Below are 20,009 nucleotides of genomic sequence, written 5' to 3'. Positions count from 1 at the left end.
TTGACAACTTCAATGTACTTACTTTGGGTTGTACTCAATGAGTTTTTACATTATTTCTGAGATTTCAGTGTCAAACTGCTTAATTTTCATGTGAGATACAATTTTGATACTTAAAGATAGCAAAGCTTTACTGTTTCATTTAAGTAAAAGAAAACACAGCACCACCAGAATCCAGCTTGTCTGACTGCATTTGCATTTATCACTTCAGTTATTTGGAGGGGAGCTATTGGGCAGTTAAAAAAAAAAAAAAAATCCAAAAGAAAACTAAACACAAAATTAATTTTGGTTGTGAGTTAATTCTTTGTAGTTCTGTTCAGTGTGCTCATTAGATAAAGCATGTTGATATCTTGGGAAACTTCGTGGCGATTCAAATACACTTAACTGTATTTGTTTCCTAAGAAAAATACAGATAACTATGGATTACCTAGAAAGAAAATTCTTGACTTTAAGTTGTTTTATTTATTGTCTACATCTATTTTATCCAATTGGACATAAAGATATGATAAACTAGAGACTATTATTAAAACAAAAGGTTAAAATAGATGGCAGGAAGACAGTATGAATTAAATGTTATGTTAATTTAATTTTAACCCTAATCCAATAGGATTTTGTAGTACGCATTCTTTGAGGAGCATTCTCATCTGAAGTATACTGTCATATTTTAAAATGTTATACCAAACTCGTTTTTCCCCTTTTTCACTTTTGACTTCAGATTTTTTTAAACTGAAAAAATAGGATAACCTGTAATTACAAATTCTTTTGAAAGATACTAAATACAAATGCATTGACTTTGATGAAGTACTGATAGTTAAATGGTCACAATCTGCCTTGAGATAACATGGCTCAAAAAAAAGCTGAAATAACCAGTCTGAAGGAAGAGTCTGAAATGAAAAACAAAACCCCTTAGGCCTTTTGAAGGGAGAATATGCTTTGAGGTGAGCTGTTCAGCGGGTGAGAGGTGTGCCCTGATGGCATGAAGCTCATTTTACTTACAACTGGGCATGTTGTGGAAACATTTTTTTGGCATACTACTTAATATGCAATTTTTTGTATAAGAAGTTGGGTTGTAATTCTTCCTTTCTCAGTGAAGACAAGTCAAAATAAACTGTAATTGAACTATTAAAATGGCAGGGAAGGCTGGGTAGCAACTGATGGGGTCAGTTTACATTGGACCGCAAATGTGAATGGATTCTCAGTCCCATTCCCGAGACTTGAAGTAGTGCTCCTCTGGAGGTGGTTTCCCGGTCTGCATCCAGCATCTCTTCTTAGATTGTGCTTGAGGCTGCACTTGAGCGAGCACATATTTCAAATGCAATTTAATTGTCTTCTCAGGAGCCCTGAATTTCTTAATTTGGGCACTGTGCTGTCATTACGATGCAGAACCATCTTGGGATTTGTTGCTTTCCTTGGGCTGTTAGCTCAGTTCTAGTGTGAGGGAATACCACTACAAGCTTCCCTGATTCTTGGATAGTGAGGAGGGAGGAAGTGTGGCCTATGGAAAGTACAGAGATTGGACGTTGCTCCTTTAGATTATTGGCTGTTCAGTGCTAGTTTAGTGGTAAATATTGGACTGTATTGTCCCAAAAGCGTTTGGTTTCTTAAAAATCCATTTAATGAAATGTAAAACCTTAATAGAAGGATTGGCTAAAAACTTGCACTACTTAATGTCAGGTATAATTTTTCCCATTGGATTGGGTTTTTGTTGCCTCTTGGGATATACCATAAAATACATTTAGTCTTGGTAGGTCGTCTCACAGATATGGCATTTTGCTGTTATGAAGAAATCTGTTTTGTTAATGGTTTTGGGGTTTTCCCCAGAAAGTATTTTAAAAATCATAGCTGTAGGCATTTCAGGTTTATTTTCGCTTTAATCTGTGATATACTGAAGTTTGTCAAGATTAAGTTACTTATGTCTAAAATGTAGGTTGTAGAATAGATAAACTGAACATTAAATTTTCTCAAAAACAATGCTTGCGATGACTTTAAATGCATGGAAACAAATCCTCAATGTGTGCATTTTCAATGGGATAGATTTAATAGGTCTTTTCCATCTTGAACTTCCATAAGCTACTATGAAAATTAATATAATTGAAATTTGGAGGTATTCATATTAATGACTTCGGCGTGACTTCTCAAAGCAGTAAGAGATGGATTTCTTCAGAAAAGTAGTTTAGAACAACCACTGGTTTTTTTCTAATTGAAGGAACTGTTCAGAAAAGTTTTAAGTGCAGAGATAAGGATATCTGTAGGTAAAATAATTTTTAAAACCTGCTTTCATATAATGATTATTTTATACCCAAATCACATTAAAAGAAAAAGAAATATTTGTAAATGTGGGTAAAAACTTACTGATTTGTGTGTAGTCCCTCAAATAGGGGACAAAATACTCATAGTAAGAGGTATGAGATTCAGAAGGAACTTCACTGTTACTGCATACACGTGTTGATAAGGTTTTTCCATTTGTTTTGGTAAATGATTTGTCTAAAGCTTCTGTTGTTCCCCGTTTTACTAGTGTGCTTCTGTATCTTCATTTCTGTAGAGTAAAGCATAGCTGTGTAATTTGATTGAATTTACATGCTAACTGTATGCGGGGCATTAAGTGCTTGGCTTGAAAGAAGCACAGAGAGAATAAAGATACTGTTCGTGCCTTTAATTTCTCCGTTAAAAAAAAAAATCGTAGACTCTTGAACAGGAATAAGTGTTGAAGAGTCCTGTATGTAAGTGGAAAAAAGATGGGGGAGGGGAAATAAAATACTGTAATAAAAATGGGAGAAATGTGGTTTAATTTTATATCTACAGCAGATTCAAAAAATAACTTTAAAGCTTGTTATACACGAAACCCACAAGCTAACTAATTTTTAATGGAAAAGATGAAAATACCAGTTCCATTAATGTCTTGGATTTTTTAAACTTTGAGTTTAGTGTTGTGCAGATGGCCAAGGAGTATCAGAAAAACTGAAATGAATTCATGTTCTAAGAAAATGTTAGTATTTGTGGGACATAGGGTGGAGTCACTGCAGTTGGATGGGTTTTTTATGTTGTTATGAAGTTGTTCTGTAGCATTTGATTTTTGTGGCTGAATACAGCAACTGTATACAGCGTACACACCTCATGTTGTCGTAAGTATGAAACAGCCGACTAAGATTGTTAGCCTCTTGTCAAACCACTGAGAATCCAGACTTACGCCTATGTGTCATAGCCAGAGAAGCACCAAACAGAAGATGGTGTAAAGGAAAATAGTGAATATTTATGAGTAGTTATGGGTTAAGTTTATGGTATTTTCATTAGTTTTTTGCCTTAATTTCACTGCAATCAATTTTTTATTTATGTGAAAGGGAAGGTAATTTTATTTTCAATGAGTATTTGAGAGGAAAAAACCCCACTGAAACAAAAAGCACCCCTCCCCAACAAAGCAAAAAACCTAGTGCCTAAACCCCCCCAAGCAAAACAGGTTTTCCCTGTTTAAATAACCATATGTACTTAAGGAAGTTGGAAGAGGAAATATAATAAATCTGAAAAGATGCGAAAGCCACAAGGATTTGTTGTAATTCTCTTTGCAGCTGTTGCTCTTGGTGTTTTGGGCATTTTAATGTGTTTCTTTTTTTAAAAGCTCCATTACTGTTCATTATTTGCTGTAAACGGATTTATTCTGCAGTGCTGTTCCTAAGCTTTAAATATTTTTATCCAGTGTAAAATTGCAGGGGAAAACCCTGCATATACCAGTTATCGCAGTACTGTAGAAGGCAGTCTTTGAACTGCCAGCTGGAAGTGGTCTTTCAGGCTGCTTATAAATGTTTTAAGTATTTGTACGCTAATGGGAAATTTGAAATCTTTGTTTGCATATTTAAAATAACAACTCAATACATGCATTGCTGCAGATAACGAATAGCCCTTTGCCTTCCTTGCTGCTTGGTCCTGCTTCCTGCCTGCTTTGTGCCACCCTCGCATCTCTGTGCCCATGCAGTGAGCAGGGTAAAAGAAACTCAGTGAAAATTAGCAATTCTGCTCATTTCAGTGTGGAAGGAAAGAACAGCAAGGAGTGGGCAGTAGAGCAAGACTCTTCATAACTGTGCAGACATGGGTTAGTTTGCGCTGTATCTACCTGCCACATAGACAACGTAGTTTTAGGTATGTTCTCCTTAAGTGAGTTTGGATGACTTTTCAGTACTTCCAAGAAATGCATAGCTTAAAACAAATAGGTCAGAAATACGTCGAGGGCTTTAGGTCTCTAAGTAGCACCGTTATCTTTTGCATTCTTAGTGATAGTTGGCCTAAGAGGGCAAGTACTTGAAGTAATGAAGAAAAAAACGTACGCTGAAATGTTGAGCCAGGTTATATGTGAGCTTGGTCTGTCTGTTCACTTTCTGCAGTTGCCAAGAAGGTTACATGCAAGCCAGTAAAATACAGAAAATAGTGTTCTTCATGATTTCTCCAGGAGTGATGATACACACATTTGCTTTAGAGAAGCACGAGACTGTTCACGTATACTTTTTTTCTTGGAAGAAAATATGTAAACTGCAATTGCAAAGATGGGAAATACTGTCTTTTAAAATGCTAATGTTCTCCATGCTTTGATACAGTAGCACTGCATTGTTCCACTTTTAAGGGACGGAGCATGTGAAAGGTAAGCTGCAGCTCCAGTTTTAATCGACTTCAGATCAAAACCCTTTTCCACAAGGCTTGGAAGGAAAACTTTAATAGTCTTCAGTTTTGTTCCAAAGTGGAACATTGCGCTCCCAGAACTTCCAGCGTTGTATTAGTAGCAGTTCCGCATCTGACATTTCAGAACCAGAGCTGTGCCAAATAGTACAACTAAAATTTCTGCCTAATGTGTGAAGAATGCAATTTTACATTTCAAAAACTGAATGTTCAGAGTTTTGAAAGAAAATGTATGTAATAATTGTCATATATTGAATTACTGGTTTAAAAGTGAAAATTATGCCAACATGGCAGTTGGGGTGGCTATGCTTTTAGAACCATTTTGGTGTATGTGCCAGTTTATTGTTGCCATGTTATTTTGTGTAGTTTTTGTAATATCATTTAATGCATGTTCAGCGTTATTCTTGCTTCACCATTTTGTACAGTTTCATATTTTATTCACACTGCTGAATGCAAATGTCTGTAGAAGGGGGACTAGAGCATTTGTTTATTATTATGTAACTTGTTTAGGAGGGTTTTCATTGCTAAGCTTGCTTTCTGTTTTGTGTTCACTCTGCATGTTTTGTGCAAAATACGCTTTTTCTATTGCATATGGGGAAAACTAGTAAGTCATGAAAACGTGTTTATTGGGAAAGTGCTGGATGCCTCTTAATGCTTCTAAAATGACAGCTGTCTCAGGAGAATAAAATCACTTGGTATACTTTCCTGCATGATTACATGTAGATTTTTTTTACTAGTTATGGCCCATTTCAACATTAATGTTAAAGATAAAAAAATTTCTAGGTTTAGTTTCCATAGATAGACTGGTTTTGGTCACAAGCATGTGTACAACACAGCAAATTAATCGTAAATTACTTGATGTTTGCTCTGAATAGCACTGTAACTTCCCAAGTTATATTAAACAGAAAAAAAATAATTAGTTTGAGTTTCATCATTTTTAAAGCGAAACTTTAAAAATTGTGTTGAGTTGAGAGTAAGCCAGTCTACTGGGCGGTGGGGGAGAGTGCAAATCTGTGGAGAAATCGTACTCTTGTTTTGCATTGCACTATGTTACTGGGCATGCGTTTTTTTACTCTTTAAATTGGGATCATTGTGCAAACCTGTTTTGTTATAAAGACTTAACAAGAGATATAATTTGTCTTATTTTACCCAGTTACAAGTATTAATTCATTTTTAGCATCTTAAAAATTAAACTGTTTAGATTAGGCACATGTACTTTACTGGAGATGATGTCATGTAGTATGAAGTCAGAAACAGGATAATTCAAGTGACAGTAGTTACCAAAGACTGATAATATGTTGTACCTTCAAGCCTAGTTGGATAAAAGCTGATCTTGAGCATTATTCTTGCTACGTTTGAAATTAATTCTTTCATGTATCTTTTTCTTCTTCCAGTTAACCATAAACTTGAATTTCCCAGGTGACTGATATTTTTGGGAAAGAAATACTGATTTTAAAGCTCTGTGCCCAGAATCTTGATACCACATTTGCATTTCTGTAGTAGTCGCAGAAGTACTCACAGGTTTGAAAGTGTTCATCTAGATTTTTGGGGGAGGGTGAGGGATTGATTATTGTATGTTGCTTAATTCTTGAGGCCTCAGGTGGGAAAACTGGTAATGTAGAGTTGTCTTCATTTTAAAAATATTTTTAAATCAAAGTTGTTTAAAAATGTGGTATCTTCAGAACTGTCCAGTGTTGAGGAAGCTGAATGGTGTATCTTTAACAAGGTGGGAAAACTTTATTTTGCATATTTACGAAATATTTGAACTCTGAATCTTTCACTGGTCTGACATTGAGGATGTTGTGACTCAACCCTAACCTTCTGTTAGTATTATGGTGAAAATTCTGCAAGCTTCTTGCAAAGCTTTAGAAGTGATGTGAGGATGTAATGTGACATACTGACTATAGGATTGGGCCAAATCATTTACCTTGGAAGGCTGTCACTGGCCTGCTCTGGGTATCCTTATCCATTCCATTTAGGACTTTGTTTCCCATTCTGTATTACAGATTTTCTTTTATTGTAAAAGACTTTAAATTTTCCTGATGATGTGGAAGATATGAGTGTATAAAACTTTTATTTGGGGGTTGTAATATAAAACTTGATGGAAATGGATTAAAGGAAAGACTCAGATGTCAGATGCACAGTAAAACCAGTCGTTTATATGATTTGCCAAGTCATTACATACGTCTCCATATGTGTTTTGTTAGTATGTGAAAATCATGTATGTATTCTTAACCTGTTGTGTCGTTAAAAAGGATTTATGGCTCTAACTAAAGGGGATAAAAGGCTTTGTTCTGGATTAATTTTAAAGTTTCTCTTTTGTGTAAATCAATACTCAATAATTGACAGAATACACGAGAACTTAAAAAATAGATAGGTACCCTTTCTTGACTCATAGTTGTTTGGAAATAGTAATATGGAAAAGTAAAAGTAGATAAGTGCTCTTCATGGATTTACAGATGGGGGAGATAGAAACCTGGAAAAGCATGAAAATGTGGTTTGACCTCATCTTCCAGTTTTTTAAAAATTTGGAAGCTGCCATAGAATTAAAACCCCCAAATATGACTTATGATAAACTTAATCTGAAATTCTTAAGTGTTGTTTCAGAGTTCTGCTATGAATGAAACTAGTTTGATGTAAACATGCAAATAAAATACACACTTTAATGGACAAAAGTCTGAAGGCTTGTGTTTCGTTAAGATACAGAGAAGAGTCATGTTATTGGGGCGCTGGCTGTGTTTTCTCATAGTTCTAGTTTTTGTCTACGTAACCTTAAAGGAGCAGAGGTGGAACTTTATTAATGGCATGCAGGGAAAGGCTAAATACACAAGACAAAATTGTGCTGGGAGAGGATTGAAGTTCAAATATGTGTAATTTAATGTACCAGTGCTTCCAATAGAGGACTTCTGTTATGAGTTTAGAACTCCTGCTTAATTTTGTGCTGCCCAAGTCTGATCCTGCTGTTACTGCAGGAAAACGGCAGCTTTGCCTTGACGGTGACAAAACAAGAATAGGACTATCAGGATTTAAGTTTATGAAGAGCGTAATTATCTTGCCACAGTGATAAATCTGGGTAGTTGAGCACTTGGCACCTGAGGTAACTTTGTCTGCTGATGGGGGTACGTGTACAGCTACCTGACTGTCACAGCCTTCCCAGGACTTTGAATATGGTAGGGCCTTCGATTGTTCAGCAGTTGCTTCACCTGCCTCAGTTAATGAAGTTCCTGTATGGCTACAAGGGTGCTTTTCAAAGACTTCATCTCTTTTGCTTAGCAAATTTTAGTCACACAGTGGCAGCTACTGCAGCTGGAGGTTGAGGGTGATACAGTCATGGAGCACTTAAATCAGCATTTGCTTTTGCCAGCTATAGTCATCTTAGTTTACACCTTTTCAGTCATTGCAGCGCACTTCCAAAGGTTACCTTTCACGAGTTGTAAATGTGGTATTCTCAATGAGGTATTGGTCTGAGCAAGCTTGAGCAGAGACTTAAGAAATATTGTATACAAATTTTCAAAAATACAAACCGGTTACACTTGTACTGTCAATGACACAAATTCCTTTGATAATTTTAGTTGTATTACAGAAAATGAATCTGTTGGATGATTATTTCAGCCTGATGCCCTAATTTTGTAATAAAGATGCAAAAACCTGGTTCTGCCTCTCGGTGCTGAGGTTCATCTTTAACCTATTTGAATATCTGCATTTATTTTAGTTTACACAATGTGGTATAAACTAGAAAGCACTCACAATTTATGCATAAATATAGCCTGTCAGAGCATACTGAGCAGATGCTGATCAGATTTTGCAGAGTTCAGAATGAAAGTAAATTGACCAAAAAGGTTATTGAAGATGGAAATAAAAGTTACGCCAAAGCAAGAACAAGGTTGAGCAGACTAGGAGAGCAAACTATGAGCTCTTTGAAGATGGTGTGTAAAAAGTAGTGGAAGAATCTGGTAACAGGTAAATGTTCTGTTAACCCTTCAAAGAAATTGATGCATCAGTATGCAGAACTGTGGTTTGAAATGTGGACTTCGTTGGAGAAGCTGCTGCTTCCTCACGTGGAGTTTCTTTTTCACGACAGAGCAAATAATGTTTGTAGCGTGTTAGAATGGATGTTTTTTTCTTGTGTACATCAAAAGTCACAAACAGGTAACTGAAGTAACAGCATTTATGTTTTAGTCTGTGTTCATAACAATTTTCTCGTTAATGTGTTGCTATTTACAAATTTGTCACCTGACATAGTTTTGATTACTTATTTTTTAAGTGCATATTTTTAATTTGAGAATTATAGTATGAGCTTGCATCTTGAAAGCTGAATGAACCGTGATTGAAAAATACTGCCAACAGTCACTCTGTGATTCGAAATATTTTAGTCCTGGATACGATGCCAGCTGACTGCTTTGCAAGATGATAACAAAAGGAAGTTCCCTATGTCTTACCATCTGGTCTTGGCTTAATCCTGTGCAAACATGGTTTCATCATTAAGGTCTTCGTACTTTGTTCTTCTCCAGTGAAGAAAGTTGTACCCAACTGTACTGTCTTTTAAGGGTGTAGATAGTGGAAGGGTTAATTTTAGTAGTATTCCTAACGCACACCGAGATGCCTGATACCTACGTCTGTTATTCATATGATACCTAATATCTTGCTTTTCAGTCCTCTGCATTAGGTGTTAGCAGGTGCTTCCTTAGCTCTGCTTATTTGAGAGCTGAGGCTTAATGGTTTTTTAATATTTGATATTAGAAAGCTATTTCACTTTGGGTAGGAACAATAATTATCTTACAGGTAGTAGCCACTGCTACTAAGATAATGAAACTAAAATGGTACTAGAAGGTTGAGATAAATCTGCTTTGTGCAGCATCAGCAGTATGTCCGATTGTGCAAGTAAAGGACAAAAAGCCGGCTTTGAGTCCCAGCTTGCCAGTCGATGAAGTTTGCACAACTGTAACAAGCAGAGAATCTCTGCTCTTCAGTTTTACACAGTTGAGTTCACGCATATTCTTGCCTTAAATTTTCACATGTTCCTTGCTGGTGGTATGCACAGCTCTTAGCCCAGGTCTGAATAATCACCTGCTTAGACTGGGCAACTGCAGGCTTGGTTTATTGCAAGGTCTAAGTATGTCTGTAAATGCCTTCATCTCTACAAAACACAAGTTTTCATGAGGAACAGTACCTTTATTCAGCATTGCTTTGGGTTTTTTTTTTCTTAAACAGGTAAGCCTTTATGTCAATGGACCAATATGTGACAGAGCATTTGCAGGATACCCTGCCATTTATTAGTGCAGTTCTGTTGTCTTTGTTCCGATGTATTTGAAATCTAATGTAAGATTTTTTTCTTCTAAGTATGGCTTATAATGGTGGAAGCTAGAAACTGGTGTTCTGTATTTGTCATGAAGTAATTGGAGATAAAAATTGTCATCCAGCAGAGTTAGCACAGGAAGGAAATTACTTAATTGCACAATGAATTACAAAGTCTTTTGACAGGACCGGAGGCAGTGGACATAAACTGAATCATAGGAGACTGTCTGAATGTCAGGAAACACGTTTTTACAGTGGAGGTGACCGAGCACTGGCACAGATTGCACAGGGAGGTTGTGGAGTCTCCGTCCTTGGAGATCTCAAAAGCCATCTGGACATGGTCCTGGGCATCAGCTCTAGGTGGCCCTGCTTGAGCAGGGGATTGGACCAGATGATCTCTAGAGGTCCCTTCCACCATTAATCCTTCTGTGATTCTGTCATCTAAAAGATTTGACTTTTTTAATACTGATTAATATAAAGTTTAATACCCTAATACATGCTTAGATATTTGAATGCTTCCTGACTAGGTTTCATTTCAGTATAGTTGTATATATTGCATAGTGTTGCTAAGTTTTCCATTTTCAAATGAAGCACGTCAAAGATGAAAGCTCTTTGGGCGAATCGTGAGTTGTTGCTCTTTATAAGGACCGTGTGACTACAGCTTGCCCTGCCCTTTCCCCCAGCACAGTCTTACAGCTTCAGAGATTTTAGCCCCAGAAAGATAATCAATTCTGCTGTCATTATTTTGGAAGAGGAGGTTAGGACATTGGCCTAACTTGGCGCCGGCTGCAAAAATGACAGGTAAGGAATCCTACAGGAGGGAATGGGGAGCGTTGTGTGAAGTTGTGTACTGCAGCACTGGTGACACTTCAGAAGTAAACGTGCTGTGTGTCAGTGAGCTTTGCAATTCCTCAGGTTTTTAAGTTAAAGTTGGATTATGCACAATCTAGGAAGTTTGCCTTGAAACTAGATTCCCTGCTAGTTTTTGGAAGATCTGAAATATCCTCAAACTAGGGAGGTCATCACATCTCAACTAGTATTTTTCTGTAATACAAGGTTTATGCTGATTTTTCTGTAGTCTTAAAACTAAAATGTGAGAAAACTGTCCCTTAGGCTTTGCCTATACACATTTTTGCTACTTTAAAACAATTTAAACAATTATTTTGAAATCAAACTAAATCAATATTAATAAAAGTATGCCTATTTAAATGTCTCTAAAATTTTTGTAGTGGTTCTCTCATCTCAGGTTGCATAATTGTAAACTTCTTTGCACAGTGTGTAGGCAACAATATCCTGACTTCTGTTAAAGTAGTAGAGCAATACTGATACTCCTTAACTCTATGCTGGCTGTGCTGATTTAACTTATGTCTCATTTACAGCAGACTTCCAAATTTGCTTCAAATGCTGTACGTAAACAAGCCCGTAAGTTTCTGACAGGTGAACTCAGAATTTCTAGAACCTGACAAAACAAGCTCATGAAATTTTAACTGTAATTTCCAATGCTGAGCTTGCGGTGGTTTCAGATGCTTTTTATCTGTCGGGTTTCTGAAGTTTTCTTTTGTTAATTGGTGAAGTCACATCTATACGTCATTCATTATTTCTAGGTGAAAGAGATGATGAGGGTTAAAGGTTATTCCCTTGCTTCTTCAACAGTTTTGTACTTCTTAGCTGTTCATGATAAGGTAAAGTATCACAAAGTGCTCAGGAACTTCGCATCCATGTGACATGGCGTGTGAGTTTGGAGAAACTGATCGTGTTACTTGGGTGTTTCTCCAAGCTGCTCAGCATGAACACAAGCACTGAAAGTAGAAATCTGGACATCTGAAGACGTTTCTGCTGCTTTAATGACAACAGATGTAGAATGTAAATGTAGAATTACGAAAATCATTGGCTGATTAGCCGGCTCTTCTGGTGCTGCAGATTCCTGAACTTGAAACGGGAATGTTAGTGAGCAATATGGGGGAGGGGGCTGTATTCACAAGTACGGGGTTGAGTTCCTGTTTCATATAGGATTATTTTAATGACTGTGTGACTACAGCCTCACAGTGCACAAAATTTTGCAAAAATACAATGTCTATGTATAAAATACATATTGAAATACAATGCTTTAATTATACTGTGAGATAGAAGCCTGAGTGATACTAAGAGGTAAAGACTTCATTCCGTTCTGCTGATTAAATCCAAACTGCTTTGAAATTGTAGGGAGTCTCTTTTACAAAAAAGAATGGATCCTTCTTTTGTATTAAAGTCTTATTATATACACAGTCTTATATCGAGGAACATAATGACTCACAAATGAACAATTTTTATTAAATTTACAAAACACTGATAAATTTCAGTGTCTTCAAATTCAGGCCTTGCTTAAGCTGCACAGATGAAATTTTTGTCCATTCTATTTAAATATTTTCAAACCTGCTCATTCCCCAAATACTGAAGAAATAGTTTCTTTTGTATGTTTTGAAGTTTTGCAATCCAGGCAAAACAGAAAGATAAATGTCCCTTGATAGTAATACTGTCACTGGTATGGGTTTATTACCTAGCCACTAAGTAACTGCAACTGTTTTTTCTTTTTTGAGACCTGATTCCAGAAGAGGAATATTCCTACATTCACATTCCTCATTCTGTGTAAGATGCTAACTTCAGATACCCTATACCTTACAAACTGAAAGTTGTGAAATAGATGTAAAATGTTTTTAATAGTCTTGTCAAAGAAATTGAGTGCCTTGCTGGCTCAGTTCAAGTAGTAGTTGCCCTTTTGTTTCTAGGAACTTAATTTTCCTTTTGAGCCTTAATTTGGTAATGTTCATTTTTTCCCCTTAAATACATACTTGCTTCAACCTGCAAGTATTTGCTCTTAAGGAGAGAACCTGGGGAACACAAGACTGGGGGTGGCTATGTTGCAGTTTGTCTCCTGTCATCACCGGCAGCCATGCAATGATGCCCAGGTGACAACTGCTCTACAGTCTGATGGTTTTATTGTTGCAAATGTGGACTTTTGCCCTCAGCAGGGGCTACTCATGATTAAGGTGAGCAGGTTTGGCCAGGCTTGAGTAAAACCTAAGAGAAGCATGGGGAGGAAAAGATGCTTGACCATGTAAAAATGTATTAGCACTGTATCTTCTGTTAGTACATCAGCAGCCAACATTGTTATCTGTTACCTTTTGATAGGTAAACGTGAACAAATGCAAACATGAACTCAGCTCTGCGGATCATCTCGGGTTCCCTTTGGAAACCCCAAATAAATGGCCACAAGGGATTGTGTGTTTTCCTGAGAACAGCTCGGCATTGGAGTTCTTCCTTTCTGTGTGATGGATAGTGGCTCTTCTGCTCTCAAAATGATACCTGTGCCTGCTGGTGCAAAATGTCGTACGGTCCACTTCAGTGAAAGTCAGAATTTACCCATGCTGCTGTTCTGTGTTGCTAGGTAATCTTTAAAGTAGACATAAAGGGGGAAATGGAGGGAAATACAAGGTGGGAGGGCTCTTTGTTACAGTAGCCACCAAAAATCCTGTTAATTTAAAAAAACAAAACCAAACCAACCTATTCTGTCAGTGAAGCCAGTGAAGCTGCATAGCATCAATGTGTAAGGTAAATGTAAAACATCCTTCAGTGTTGTAGGTCGTCGTGGCTGTTCTGCTCGGTATGCTGCCGTGGCAGCTTGGAGCTGGCCTTGCATAGCAATTCTGCATTGGAAAGAGTAGTGGAGAGTACTCTGTTATGCTGAGTATGTCTTACATGAGAGAGGCTGTGCTGAGGAGTGGTTTTCAATATTCCTTGATAATGGCACAATGCATGGACAGTATCACTCAGTTTGTGCATGATGCATCTGTTTTCTTCAGAATAGACATTTTTATCATGCTGTTAGCCTTTTAGAGTATTTTGGATTAATTTTGCTTGGCACCATACCCACTTTGAGCTTTAATTTAAATAAAACCTTTATATGAATCAAGATGATTCAGTCTTTACTTTGAAAATAGCTATTTGCTGTGTTCCTGATCACTCTTACAAATCCCTTTTCAGCACTAGCTGCTAGGATAAATTCAGGTCTAACAAAGTAACTACTGATAATCATTAACAGTAGGGTTTATATAGGTTTATGTAGGGTAGAGAGGTTGGAGTGATTTTAGTTTCTTGTAGAGAGAATCCTGAAGAAATAGTGTAGAGGCAGAGACATACTGTTTGGAAAAACCCCACACCCCCTGTAATCACTCTGTAAGTGTTTGAGTTAAGGTAAGATTAACTTGTAGCACTAACATATGGTGTTACTGACTGGTTTTAGGGGTTGTCTTCAAAAACATGCCAGATTTATTTGGCTACAATTTTGTCACTGATTTCTACTAGTTGCCAGGAATCTGGCTCACTGCTTTCTCTTCAGTAAATCTGGGTGGCCAAGAAAGAGAAGGTAATATACACTGGGTGTTAGGGAAATTGGAGAGACTGTGTTGGGCCTTTGGAGGTCTTAGCCTTGCTGTTTGTAGATAGGGGGGAAAAAAAAGAAAGAAAAGCCTAATTATTACTTTTTTTTTTTCATAGTATTAAAATATGTACTGAAAGACGTGCAGTTTGTAATTGTCGCTTCCCTTTAAGAGACATACTTACCAATAGCTGGGTTAGTTTCACCATGTGGAACTAATGTCCCAGGACACTAACGTTTGTCCAGATGACAATTCCAGCCTGGTCCCTGTGGCCGACGGTCATTGCTACGGCCATTATTGCATTTGACCTGCTAAATGATTTTAATACTAGCACTTGCAAAATTATAGCTCTAGTTATAAAGGCTTAGTGGGCTGTATTCTCTGTTATACCTGCTTCAGGAAGAAAGTATCCATCTTGCTGAGTGTCTGCATTATGGAATAGATAACAGAACTTTGGAAATTTGATAGATAGCACCGTGGGGGCAGTGGGAAGATGAGAAGGAACCAGATGGGAGAATTGGTGAATTAACAGCACTTTTTATAGGACTCGGACATTAAATTGTGCCAACTTTTAAATCGTATTTATGTTGAGCTGCTAGCCGTAGCCTTTTTTCTGATACGAGCTGTATCTGGTAAGATAAATGTTACCTTTTTTGTAAACGTTTGCGGTTGTGTGTTGTAATTTGCACGTATGTCACTCAGTTGCTTTTTGGGGCTGTTCCTGAAGCAAAGCTAGCCTGAAAGGTGCAACCTATGTGTGGGTTTCCAAAGTAATTCTTTCTGTAACACTACTTTGCAGGGTGTGCTAAGTTTTCTGATCATCACACAGGACCTCAAGATGTTGGTAAATTGTTTTTAAAAATCTCTATCTGAGAGCATACAGAGCTCTTCATCCCCTTGCGCTGCTGTAACGGGGGGCTTTCCAGGCAGTCTGCCTCTGCAGGCATCTCTTCAGGCTCCTTGGCTCTGCAACTTGTTCCTATGTCTGCTTCCCCAGCCCGAGTAATGGATTATGTTTTAAACCTGTCAAACGTTGCAGTAGTCACATGTTATTTTAAATTGGAGGTATTTGTGGATAAAAGGTGGTTTTAGGTGTGGGCAGGGGAGGAGGGAATGTGTGGGTGAGAGCTGTTTTGAAGCCTGAATGGCTGGGGCAGGGAGCTGTTAAATTTTAAACACTTGGGATAATTATTTTGCACATGGACTCTGGAAGAAGACACACAGAGTTCAAGATGGATACCCTTACTAACGCTTTCAATTATTATTTAGGTATTTTTGACTATAATTACAATAATTTAAATTATTAATTAATAAGTGTAATAGGAATAAAATTATACTCTGACTTGCTGTTTCTTCTTCCAACTGCACTTACTGCAAATGCAAGCAGATCTATTGCAGAAGTTTTAAAATCACAAAAGTCTTAAACTTTTGCATCTATTTCTAATGCTTTTAGTATTAAAGTGTATTTTTGAGACTTGTATGCAGTTCTGTTCTGAGATGTTATTATAAAATAGAACAACATTTTACTCCAGCTCAGTTCAGTTGCATTATTTTCATATATAGCTTTGCCTCTTTTGAGTATCTGTTAAATGTCTGTACCACAGCACACTGCGGGACGGGGAGGAGACTGTATTTGTGCTTCCATACCCTCAGTACAACTACAGAGAGAGCAGTTAGTTCTCAAGTTTCATTAATAACTGCTTTGTGTGCAGGGATCCTAATTGTTGTAGTGGCAATAATACGAGAAGGATGAAATGTCACTTTGGCCATGTGCATTGGCAGGCATAGAAGAAGACAACAGTGTTATGTTTGATGTGTGTGTTTTTAAAACCCTGCAAAGAGAAATGACTTTTTGGGCTCTTTGGAGCAGAACTGCACTTAATCTACTCCAAGCAGAAGTGTGAAAGTCTAGGAAATCGTTAATGTTTTCAGAACAGCTGTTTTTTAACTGCTGAGATAGTAAATTTGAAATCTTCAGAGAAATCTGTGTAGTAACAACTAAGTGGTAAGAATGGGTAAAGAATAAATAGATTTTTTTTTTTTTTCCTGGTAATGTGATGTTTTATTATGGTTTACTTCTCCATATTACATTTACGGGTATTTGAAAATAGAAGCTACTGTATTGTCTAGTTTATTTGAAGTGTCACAGTTATTTACTGTCTCTTTATTTTTTAGGTTACTATTAAAATCTTAAAATGCAGATGAAGACTGGCTTGTGCAGAATCCTTCTGCTATCTTATGCATACAAAAGGGGGAATCCCAAACCAAGTTTTAGTACGAGGTATGTATTAGGATATTTGGCTTTATTCAGCAATTACCAATTACTGAAATTAGGAGCCCTCTTTTTGTTCACATTTGCAATTTGATGTAGAGTAATTCTGCTTCGACACTTCAACTAATGCTCGCTTTCAAATAATGTAATTCCTTGCGTAATTCCTGTCATACGTTACCATATTTTTAAAGGACTTGAAGTATGTGTACACAGCCTCTTGCAGACAGCTCAAAATCTAGCTGGCCATAAGGTGTCTTACATCCAAAAACCGTAATGCCACATTAATATGGTGCTGCATCTGAGCTACTGGATGTTGTTGATGCACTGCGCTCAGATTCCAGTTTGTACGATCAGCATTGTAGTTTCTGATTCGGAACAGTCCTCGAGACTAGCCAGTAGGCTTTGGTCTGGAAGGCTGTGTCTGTGCACTCTGCAGAGTTCAGTTTGCGTATGCACAGGTATGTAGCGTCATCTGCCCTGGGTGTTGAAGTATCTCTTGTGGGACTGACAGCTGTGAAGGTTTTAAAGGGAGATTTATGCAGCTTGGTTCAGTAGTTCTGGTAGTTCCGAAATTCCAAAATACCAATTCCTTTTATAAAGTAACTTTAAACACTGATGGAATTTGACTGAGATGTGCAAGTTCTACTGATAGAGCAAGAGGACTTTGGGTTAGTTCTCCTCTGTGTTTGTTTGGCTTAGTGAATGTACTCGGACCTGTCTCTATAGTTGTGTTAACAGTAAAGAGAAAACTAGATGTATGAAGAACAAGATAGATCGAGCCATTTATTAATGACATGTGAAAGATGGAGAGATGTTGGAGGTTGGGCTAGGTGATACTCAAAGGTCCCTTCCAACCCAAACCATTCTGTGACTGTATAGTAGCAATCTATATGATTTATTGTTAATTAGAGGGGTCCTTTCACTGATTTCCAAGTTAGCTGTTAAATTAAGCGTGGGAAGTAAGCAGTAAAACAGAGTTACATGGGAAGTATAACCATGATGGGGTCCTTTGTCATTCTGTGAAAGGCATGGGAAGGACAACATGAGAGAAGAAATCTTCCTGTGGTAATACATCTCAAACTCAACTGAGTTATAAGTAGTACTGAAAAATTGTCTGTGGTCTTCGATTCCAGCAGCTGAAATAGTTCAAGACCCAAGACAGGCAGAATCCTATTATACTCTCCACAGAAGCGCTGTCTCCTTTTTTCTGCCTTTTACTTTCTACCTGCTCTGCCTTGCTTCATCTTTCACTTAGGTAGCACTGCTTTGTAAACTATTTTTCCAAAGGAAAAATTTTCTCTGCGTGTGCTTCGGATGAAGAGTTGGAGCCCTGTTCCCCTCCCTAGTGTTCAGGTCCCCCCAGAAACGTGCTACTTACCCTTACTACTGGGAATGGCTTCTCTCCCAAGCCCTGCAGTACCAACTCCCATCTCACCTCTGCAGCTGAAATTGGGGCAGGCTTTTCACAGAATCCCAGAATATCTGAAGTTGGAAGGGTGCTGTGGAGATCATGTCAACCCCCTGCTCAAAAGCAGAATTTCAGGTAGAGCAGGTTACCCTGCACTATGTCCATTTGGGTTTGGTCTCCAAGGAGTGGAGACTCCACAGCCTCTCTGGGCAACCTGTACCGGTGCTTGGTCACCCTCACAGTAAAATTTTGATGTTCACAGAGAACCTCCTGTGTTCCAATTCGTGCTCGTTGCCTCTGTTCCTGTCCCTGGGCACCACTGGGGAGACTCTGACATCTTTATACTCTCTCATTAGATGTTTATAAATATTTGTAAGATTTTGCCTCACCTTCTTGAGGCTGAACAGTCCCATGCTCCGCTTCCTCGGTTGTCTTCCATTCATTGAACTTAATCCAGTATGTCCGTGTCTCTTGCACTGGGGAGCCCAACACAGGACACAACACTCCAGACGTCTCACCAGTGCTGAGCAGAGCCCTCCATGTGTGTCTCTCCATATGCTGGCAACTTTCTTTGCAATGCAGTGCAGGATGCCATTGGCCGCCCTGTGGCCAGGTCACATTCTTTGCTCATGCTGGTTCTTGGACTTGGTGTTCACCAGGACCCCCAGATCCTTACGTGCAAAGCTGCTTTGCAGCCAGTTGGTCTCCAGCCTGTCCTGGGATTATTCCTCCCCAGGTGCAGGATACGGCATTTCTCTCTGTTGAGCTTCATGAGATCCTTTGGGCCCATTTCTCTAGCCTGTTGAGGTCCCTCTGGATGACAGCATGTGACCCTCTGGCATATCAGCCACTCCTCTCACCTTTCTATCACCTGCAAAGTTGCTGAGGATGCACTCTGTCCCATCAACCAGGTTATAAGCGAAGATGATGAAAGGGACTGGCCTCAGTACTGATTCCTGGGGTACTCTGCTATGTACTGGCCTCTGTGCCATTGATCACAACCTTCTGGGCCCAGCTGTTCAGCCAGTTTTGAGTCCACCTCATTGTACACTGTACTTTGTCTGCTTGTCAATGAAAATATTATGGCAGACAGCATCAAAAGCCTTCCTGAAGTCAAGGTAGTGACAATCCACTGCTCTCCCTGTGTCCACTGAACTGGTCACCTTATCACAGCAGGCTATCAGGTTAGGATCCTTAAGGATCTGCAAATTACCCCTTTCTAAATCCATGGTGACTACACCCAGTTACCTTCTTGTCCTTCTCGGTCTGGAAATGGTTTCCAGGAGTAGTTGGTCCATCACCTTCCCAGCGCCTGCAGTTCCTTGGGTCCTCCTTCCGGCCCTCCTTGAAGGTAGGAGTGACATTTGCTTTCCCTTAGTCCTCGCACACCTCTCCCAGTTGCCATGCCCTTTCAGCAGTGCCAGCAGCCAGTTCCCTCAGCACTTGTGGCTGCTCCTCCCATCAGGCCCAACGCATGTAACTTGGGTCCAGTTTAAGTGTTCACTAACCTGGACCCGGTTACCTATTCGGTATTGGTGGAGGCACACTGAGGAGGTGGGAAACCTTGTTTTGTGGTTTTGCCTTGCCCTTTACTAAGGAGTTCCCTGTTATTTTCTAGTTGTAGTAAAAGTAAAGTGGAGGCAAGTTGGCTGTGACAGAAGGTGAGTGCCCTCCTTGCCTGCCTCACCTCCCCAGGTGCCTCTGAGAAACAGATACAAGGCCCTGCTGGAGGATGCCCAGTCTAATGAGGATGTGGATGATAGACAACCTATACCGGAGATCTCGCCAGAGTCAGGTAGATCTTCCAGCTGTATAGCAACCTCTTCCACAAGGAAGAAAAGTTGTTGGAGACTCACTTCTAAAGGGAACAGAGAGTCCGATATGTTGGGTTGACCCTTATTATAGGGAAGCCTGTAGTCTTCCTGGAGCTCAAATTAGGGATATTGCTAGGAAACTCCCC

This window comes from Leptosomus discolor, chromosome 1 (assembly GCF_034619465.1).
Source record: "Leptosomus discolor isolate bLepDis1 chromosome 1, bLepDis1.hap2, whole genome shotgun sequence".
Taxonomy (NCBI): Eukaryota; Metazoa; Chordata; class Aves; order Leptosomiformes; family Leptosomidae; genus Leptosomus; species Leptosomus discolor.
The sequence above is the reverse complement of the archived record's forward strand: the minus strand, read 5'-3'. Positions refer to the sequence as shown.